The sequence below is a fragment of the Pelophylax lessonae genome, assembly GCF_965119305.1.
Source record: "Pelophylax lessonae genome assembly, chromosome: 11".
Lineage (NCBI taxonomy): Eukaryota > Metazoa > Chordata > Amphibia > Anura > Ranidae > Pelophylax > Pelophylax lessonae.
The window spans coordinates 208307037-208315728 of record NC_138778.1 but is presented as its reverse complement, the minus strand read 5'-3'; the positions used below and the strand labels follow the sequence as shown (position 1 = coordinate 208315728).

The following is an 8692-nucleotide window of genomic DNA, read 5'->3' as shown; positions in this document are numbered from 1 at the left end:
GAGAGAGAGAGAGAGAGAGAGAGAGAGAGAGAGAGAGAGAAGGGGGAGAGAGAGAGAGAAGAGGAGGAAGGAGAGAGAGAGAGAGAGAAGGGGGAGAGAGAGAAGGGGGAGAGAGAGAGAGAGAGAGAGAGGAAGGGGAGGAAGGAGAGAGAGAGAGAGAGAGAAGGGGGAGAAAGAGAGAGAAGGGGGAGAAAGAGAGAGAAGGGGGAGAAAGAGAGAGAAGGGGGAGAAAGAGAGAGAAGGGGGAGAAAGAGAGAGAAGGGGGAGAAAGAGAGAGAAGGGGGAGAAAGAGAGAGAAGGGGAGAAAGAGAGAGAAGGGGGAGAAAGAGAGAGAAGGGGGAGAAAGAGAGAGAAGGGGGAGAAAGAGAGAGAGAGAGAGAGAGAGAGAGAGAGAGAGAGAGAGAGAGAAAGAGAGAGAGAGAAAGAGAGAGAGAGAGAGAGAGAAAGAGAGAAAGAGAGAGAGAGAAAGAGAGAGAGAGAAAGAAAGAGAGAGAGAGAGAGAAAGAAAGAGAGAGAAAGAGAGAGAAAGAGAGAGAAAGAGAGAGAGAGAGAGAGAAAGAGAGAGAGAGAGAGAGAGAGAGAGAAAGAGAGAGAAGGGGGAGAAAGAGAGAGAAGGGGGAGAAAGAGAGAGAAGGGGAAGAAAGAGAGAGAAGGGGGAGAAAGAGAGAGAAGGGGGAGAAAGAGAGAGAAGGGGGAGAAAGAGAGAGAAAGAGAAAGAGAGAGAGAGAAAGAGAAAGAGAGAGAAAGAGAGAGAAAGAGAAGAGAGAGAGAGAGAGAGAGAGACACGAGTGAAAGAAGAAGGAAAGGATGGGGAGAAAGAGAAGAAAGAAAGAATGGAGAAATGGCAGAGCAGGAAATAAGGATGGAGAGAGGACAAAGAGTTAAAGAAGAACAAAAAGATGGGGAAAAAGAGAAGGAAGAAAGGAAACATGTAGAACACAGAGGAGAGAGAGGAAGAATGAAGAGGAAAGGGAAAGAAAGAAAGGATGGAGAGGAGAGAGAAATACGAGGGAAGGGTGGAGAGGAGAAAAAGAGAATAAAGAGAAGATGAAGAGAGAACAAGAGAAAAAAAAAAGAAAGGAATAGAGGAAAAAACGAGGAGGGATAAGAAAGCAAGAGACAAAAGAGAGATGTAGGCAAGAAGGATTAAAAAAATAAAAAGAGTGAATGAGGAAGAATGAGAAAATAAAAAGGGAAAAGGAAGACAGAGGAAGGGAGATAAAATGAAAATAAGTAACAGGAAAAGAGAGCAAGAGCGCAAATGAAAAGGGGAGAGGATGAGAAAACCAGATAAAGGAGAAAAGAAAAAGAAAAGAAAGCCAGAGAAATGAAAAGGAGGATAGAATTGCACGCTTGGAAAACGTTCTCCCCCTCTTCAAGCAGCCACACAGCACATGGACACAGATTGGCTGAACAGGTTTTTACAAGCACACCATGCCGAATATGCCCACGTTAAATGAGATTTCCTTTTTTTGGACTGGGGTGCCTTTTTAAGTACTAAAAAGGGAAAAGCAGGGCAGGATATATAGGGCAGTAATGACAAGAAAATTAGGACAAGTTACACAATTATTTGAAGAGTGAAATGGATCAGCTGTGTCCTGGAACCATTGATAACATCTCCTCCACCCCCACTCTTCCCCACCGGAGCTGGCTGTACCAGGAAGCCACATGGAGGGGGGTAATTATTATTACACACACAAGGGACCTGGTGTCCTGGTTACACGGCTTCTGCTGGTCACAGAATTGTCCGCGAAGCCCTCAGCTGTCCTGGTTTCCCCATCGCTAGATTAGACGGGAGCGAGGAAGTGTGGGGCTGGTCTGATCTAGTTATCTGTGGCGAATTATCTATCTTGAGGGGGCTAAGACTGGGCTATAGGTGGAAGATAATGCCCATCTGACAGACCCCCGCCGACCAGATTTAGGACTGCAGATGGCACAATTTTACCACGCCTTTTACCCATGAACCCACTCGGCTGCCGTATATATTGGTGTGCTTTGTAGAATTGCAAAATGATCATCTATAGTGGGTTTTTTTTTTTTTAAAGCAGCATAATGCCAAAAGCAAAAAAATCAACCTACAACTAAGGCTGATGTTTGACGCAGCCAGTCTCAATGTTGCTTTTGTTTGAAATAACCAGGTCGTTAAAAGGTGCTAACTGCGCGAAACGCGTTGTCCTTGCTCCCACGGTGTCTACTGCTGCTGTATATGGCATTTTTATGATTATTGATAAAGTGGATGCAGTTTTTAAAGTGTGGACCTTTGGATTGCATTTTTCCTACAATAACCAAATCAATCACAATGGAGAAATGTCTGTAAAAAAAATTGCCCAAATCAGGAAGTTCAATCTTCAATGTTCTAAAAAATATTAGCCCAACAGCAGGCAGTTCGAAGGCTCCGAAGTGCTAGTTGTTTTGGGTGTTCACCCCTTTGCAACCCAACAGGGATCAAAAGGAACTTCACTTAATTTTTCCACTGGTTTCTCCTCATTAAGTCCCCTTCCACACGGGCTGGATCCATTTTTCCTCAGTAGGGGACCCATCAATTGATTCCCCTTCTGAGCTCCACAGAGTGGCTGGATGATAGGTCCATATCCGCTCCGCTTACACAGAGCCAACACGGACAGAGACTGCTCTGCTCGACAGGTAAACAGACCGGCTGTCTCTTTACACCCAACTACCCTCCGATCCGGCCAAACTGAGGGTAAAGCCTCGTACACAAGCGTCGAAATTCGGCAGGGAATTTTCGTCCGACGACCGATCTGCCGATTTTCAGCTTGTTAGAATGATGGTTCCGACAACCGACTCTGACTTTTCGGCCGAAAAAAATCTGGTGTGCAGGTTATAAAATTTTTGTCCGCCGTCAAAACACGGCCGATTTTCATGCAGTCAGTACAGATTTCGACAGGGAAAAATCTAATGAGCAAGTCTGGGCATGCTCAGAGAAGAAAGAACACAAAGAAAGCAAACCAACACATGACATCACTTCTGAAGTAGAATTTTGTCGGTCGAGAAAATTCGTGTGCAGTCTAGGCACATTCCAACCAACAAAACTCTGGACAAAAGACGGACGATCGGTCGGCCGATAATCGGTGCGTGTGTACTAGGCTTAAGGCTCCTTTAATATGGACGGATCAATGGGCCTGCCTGTCAGTTTTAAGGCAGACCCGATCATACCCTCCATTATCCTCTATGGAGAGGGGATGTAAAGGGGGGCATGTGTCCCTTAACACCCGCCAACATCCAAACCTATCTGTTTATTGGATAGATTCAGATGCCAGTTGGGTGTAAACAGACAGGTGGTCTGTTTACATCTGACTGTCCATAGAGGAAAGTGGGCTGTGTCTGTGTGCACTCTGCGTAAGTGAAGCGGACACAGACCAGCCATCTGCCTGCTCAGTTGGGATCAGCAGTCAGTTTCCCCGCTGAGCAGGCTGACTGGTGGAGTTATGCCTCGTACACACGCATCGATTATTAGCCGGGAATTTTTGGCCAACGTCCGATCTGCCGATTTCCGGCTTGTTAGTATGATGCTTTCGACAACCGACTCAGACTTTTCGGCCGAATAAAATCTGGTGTGCAGGCTATACAATTTTTGTTGGCCGTCAACACAACGGCCGATTTTCCGTCAGTCAGTACAGATTTCGGCAGACAAAAATCTGATGAGCAAGACTGGGCATGCTCAGAGAAGAAAAAACACACGGAAAGTAAACCAGCACATGACATCACTTCTGAAGTAGATTTTTGTTGGCCGTGAAAATTCGTGTGCAGTCTAGGCACATTCCAACCAACAAAACACCACTCTGGACAAAAGTCGAAGTCGGACGATCGGTCGGCCGATAATCGTTGCGTATGTACGAGGCTTAAAAGGGGCCCAAGGTATCCCATTACGCTTTTGTTGCTGAAACTGACCCAGAGGTAGCCGGGTGTAAATGGACAAAAGTCAGTTTACATCTGACTGCCCATAGATGAAAATTGAGGGTCCGATTGGGTCTGGCTGAAAAATGGACAGCGGGACTCAATGGGACCTCTTGTGTGAAAGGGGCCTAACATCCTCACACACCGACAAATCCAGTGCTGTGTATGGTTATCCACTGCTCTGATGCTGCACACCAGGTCCCATACCACCATTTTATTTTTTTGTTGCTTCATCGAAGGCAGGATGATTCTCTATTACTGGTTCTTGCAGCCAGCCCTCAAGGCGTGGCGTATGCACAGTGTGATGTAGATGGCCCGAAGCCTCCTGAGATGCATGACATGGGGAAAGAGGGGCTATATATACACAGTATACACACAGTGCAATATGACTACACTAGAAAAATACAGTAAATTAAAATATATATTTCATTTTTCATAAGCATGTGAAAGACAACAAGCTCAAGAGCTTACAATTAAGACGTGACATTTGGCTTCGCGTAAGAGGAGCATGCCATCTCTGGAGCGAAGAGTTGGCCACACAAGCTCTCACGAGGGAGAAGGTGTGAATGAGGGCAGATATGGAGCCTGGGGATTGTAGGGTGTGGATAGTAAAACACAACCTGACCTACATAATCCTGAATCTATTACAAGACTGTCAGACATATCGTAGACCGACCTAAAGACCACAGTGCCACATAGCAAGGCAGAAACTAAAAAAATGCCGTATTGTAAGTCAGGAGGTGTGTGTATGCTCTGGAACACACAGCCACTATATAAAGCATGGATAACATGGTCAAACATTTCAGATGACATCATATAGACATAACAAGGCCACTGGCAGAGCCAAAGTAATGAAGAAGGAGTATCACAAAACACATACTAATTGCCTTAAACACAATAAAAACATCACCGTTACAGAAAAAAAAAAAAAACACACACACACAGAAAAAAAAAAAACGTAATAACGTTGCCCCCGCGCCACCAGATTCTCCATCGCCTCCTACACGCTGGATAATTGCTCAAAACAAGCCAGGTTGCCAGGAGGTTCTGCCTGGGGTAGTGGAACGTACGAAAGCCGCGAGTCAGTCTTCTCTTCTAATCTAACTAGATTTAATAGGCTCAGCCCCGAACTCAATGACTTTTTAATGATTTTCTAAAAAGGGTCTAAAGTCCCTGGAGAAATTATAATCTCCTAGTTAAAGACACAATAACCTTGTTTTTTTTTTTTCCCCTCCCTGATATCTTGGCATTAGCCAACCGGAATTATTAAAGATGGAACTCTGCTAAGCAAGGTTTCCATCATAATTGGCCACACGATGTTCACCATGATGCAATTTTGGAAGAACTCAACTTCTCCAATGGAATGACCAGATTATGGTATCGCGGTTTCCATTGTTGCTTCAACACTTACTCCCACACTGCCACCACTGTGCAAGGATTACGCATGCATTGGATAAATTAAAACAGTCCCTACATGTAATGGGAAGTTTCCCTGACTAACAGGAAGGCTTGGGAGGTGAGACAGAATGGGGTCAATACAATGTAACTCTAGCCATGCACTCTAAACTGGATGCGCCTTGGAGACGGCCATGTTGTTGGTTACTTGCGGGCGGACTAAGAATGTCCACTCATTATAGAGTGTACCATAGTGTATACGCTGCCGCTGTTCTGTGAAAACACCAACTCCTCGAAATCTCCAATTATTGCTGCTGGAGAGTCACCGGAAGGGACGTGGTTAGAGATTTTGGATAGTTGTCGTTTTCGGCAGAACACAGGCCATAAAGGGTTTGAATCTCCGTTGGTTCAGCAGGAAGCGGCTGAGATTTGGTCCGTCTATGGCAGGCTTATTGGACCAAAGTCGATCCATCAATCAACTTGGGTACAACCAGCATGTTGGATTTCTAGAATGCGATTATTGCCAATGGCTATAGCCACTAGCAGTAACCATTGTGTTCTCGACGGGACTGACTGTGTTAAGTCAAGCGATTTTGTTTCCTGCAACCACGGGTTGCAGGCAAAAAAAAAAAAGAATAATCGCATAATCTATGGCCTGCCTTAGTGAAGGGTCTTCACCCATCTTCGTTGACTGGCAGGGCAATGAAGTGACTCCTGTGCTGCATATGCATGGGCATATTCATTCCGGCAACTAGGTACACAGCTCCATGTACATTCTAAAGAACATTGAGAACAAGCAGGTAAGTTTGTTTTAAGAAAAAAAAAAAACATACCCCATCTCCATTGCTACGGTATGTTCAATGTTCAAGGGCTGGAAACAGGGGTTTGGTTAACACACATTTGCAAACGCATGTGTAAGCTGCAAGGCCTCTCCACGGCACCCTGTGTATCTTGCAGTCCTAACACTACTCAACCTGAGCGTCTCCACAATGGAAGCACATGATCGGGCAATCTCCAAGCCCACCTGTTTCCCATCCATCCATCAGCATTCATGTGCTTCCATTGTGGAGACGCTCAGGTTGAGTAGTGTTAGGACTGCAAGATACACAGGGTGCCGTGGAGAGGCCTTGCAGCTTACACATGCGTTTGCAAATGTGTGTTAACTTAAACCCCTGTTTTTAACCTACATCGTTAGACAGGTTTATTTGGTTTGTTAGTAGACTGGTAGGTGAGTAGATCAAGCCAGGGACCGGCTGTTTTCCACACACCTTTTCTAGTCCCCCTTCTTCAGTTTTGTCATATACAGGGATGGAGACGCAGAGCAATACCTGCCGGTGTCTCATTTAAAGTCCCAAAACTGCCCATATTTTATATAACTCTTGAAGAGGATTCTTTATTGGCTAAATATAGAATAACACTTCTAAATACACCCTTTCTTATAGCTATATTTGCTATGGATTTTTTAAGTTTGTTTTATTGCAGAACGGATAGCATAACCCTTCTGCAATAAAGAGCCTACCTGTTCCCAATTTTGTGAAAAGTTTTCACTTTAATGGAGTGCTCAGTTGACAGTAAGGAATCTTTCACACGGTCCGCATTCCGTTGCGGACCGTGCTCTGCTCAGTGGGGATCGATCCGCCGATCCCTGCTGAGCCAGCGGATGACAGCTCCGTCTCCGCACTGTGTGCGGAGAGGGAGGTGTCAGAGCCCCGCTGCTCTCTATGGGGAATCGGATGAGAGCGGACCGCCTGTCCTCTCTCATCCGATTCCATCCGATCCGATCCCCAGGACGGATGGAAAATAGGGTTTCCATCCGTCCGGATTTCACGGACAGGATCGGATGCGGATGGCAGCGGGTGTCAGCGGACATGTCACCGCTGACATCCGCTGCTCCATAGGGCTGAATCGGGCATCCGATGAGATCCGCCTAAAAAACTGACAGGCGGATCTGATTGGAACGCCCGTGTGAATGAGCCCTAAGGGTTATTTCTTTTTTTTTTTCGTTACAGGTATGTATATAGCGCTTACAAATCATGCAGCACTTTACATACACTGCAAATTCACATCAGTCCATGCCTCAAGGAGCTTACAATCTAAAGTCCCTATCACACATACACATACTGTACTAGGGCCAGTTTAGACAGGAGCCAAGTAACCTAGCAGCATGTTTTTGGAGTGTGTGGGAGCAAAACAGAGTACCTGAAGGAGACCCACGCATGAACAGGTGGAACATGCAAACAGCATGCAAACTCTCTGCAGGTGGTAGTGCCATGTTTGGGGTTCAAACTGATGACCCGAGTGCTGCTTTGTCGGATTCCTGCTGAATGGGACAGTCCTGCAAGCACCAAACAGGTCAACAAAATTGGATTTAAATAAAAAAATAATGAAGGCACCGGGTGGAAAGTCAATAGCCGAACAGTGACTGCGTCCTATCGGCTGTACCACTGTATTCAACCAGCCAGGGAAGTCATTGCTGCTTAATACAGCCAGCAGCGAAGATTCGGCCCTCCATGTTTTTGAACACAGATCAGGGTTTCTCAACCAGGGTTCCATGGAATCCTTGCAATTTCTGCCTTGCAGATATGTAACCGCTCACAGCAATGACCTTTTGAGCTATTTGTAAGGAGGGGATTCTTCGCACTGACCTCAAATGCAAGAAACATTCTTCACATCGACCTTCACACTAATTTACCGTGAGCTGAAGATAATAATTATTAGCAGGGGTTCCCTGAGGTTAGAACGTTATATCAAAGGTTCCTGCGTGTTAAAGAATGGGAAAGGTTGATCTAGAGCAGTCATTCTCAACCAGGGTTCATGAAACCCTACGGTTCCTTCAGAGCAGGGTTTCTCCACAACGGTTCAGTGGAACGCTAGGGTTCCTCCAGAGGTTCCTAGAACAATGAACAATTTCTGCCTCTCAGATGAGTTCCCAGTGACACCACTGATCCTTTTAGCTATCTGTAAGGTGTTAATTCTTCCCAATGATCACAAGTGTTAGAAGCATTCTTCCCAAGGATCACAAGTGTTAGAAGCATTCTTCCCAATGATCACAAGTGTTAGAAGCATTCTTCCCAATGATCACAAGTGTTAGAAGCATTCTTCCCAATGACCATCACACTAATGTATCAAGAGTTGTAGATATAGTCATTTTTAGCAGGGGTTCCCTGAGACAAGAAAGTGATTTCAAGGGTTTCTTTTTGTTAAAAAGGATGAGAAAGGCTGACGTAGATGGGACACGTAGATGGAGAAATCGACTGATTTCCTCTTGTTCAGGTCGTGGGCTAAATAAGAGAAAAATCAAGCCGTGTGTGGCCATCTTTACTCTGCCCTCTCATTCTTGGACAAGGACATTATAGTCTTTTACTACATTTTGGTTTTACTC

General features: G+C 45.4%; 1 protein-coding gene across 1 annotated transcript in view; it reads right to left on the bottom strand.

Annotated features, from left to right (window-relative positions):
* ZBTB46 (zinc finger and BTB domain containing 46) overlaps positions 1-8692 on the bottom strand; it is a 90723-nt gene that overhangs the window by 21983 nt on the left and 60048 nt on the right. The gene's annotated exons all lie outside the window — the stretch shown is intronic.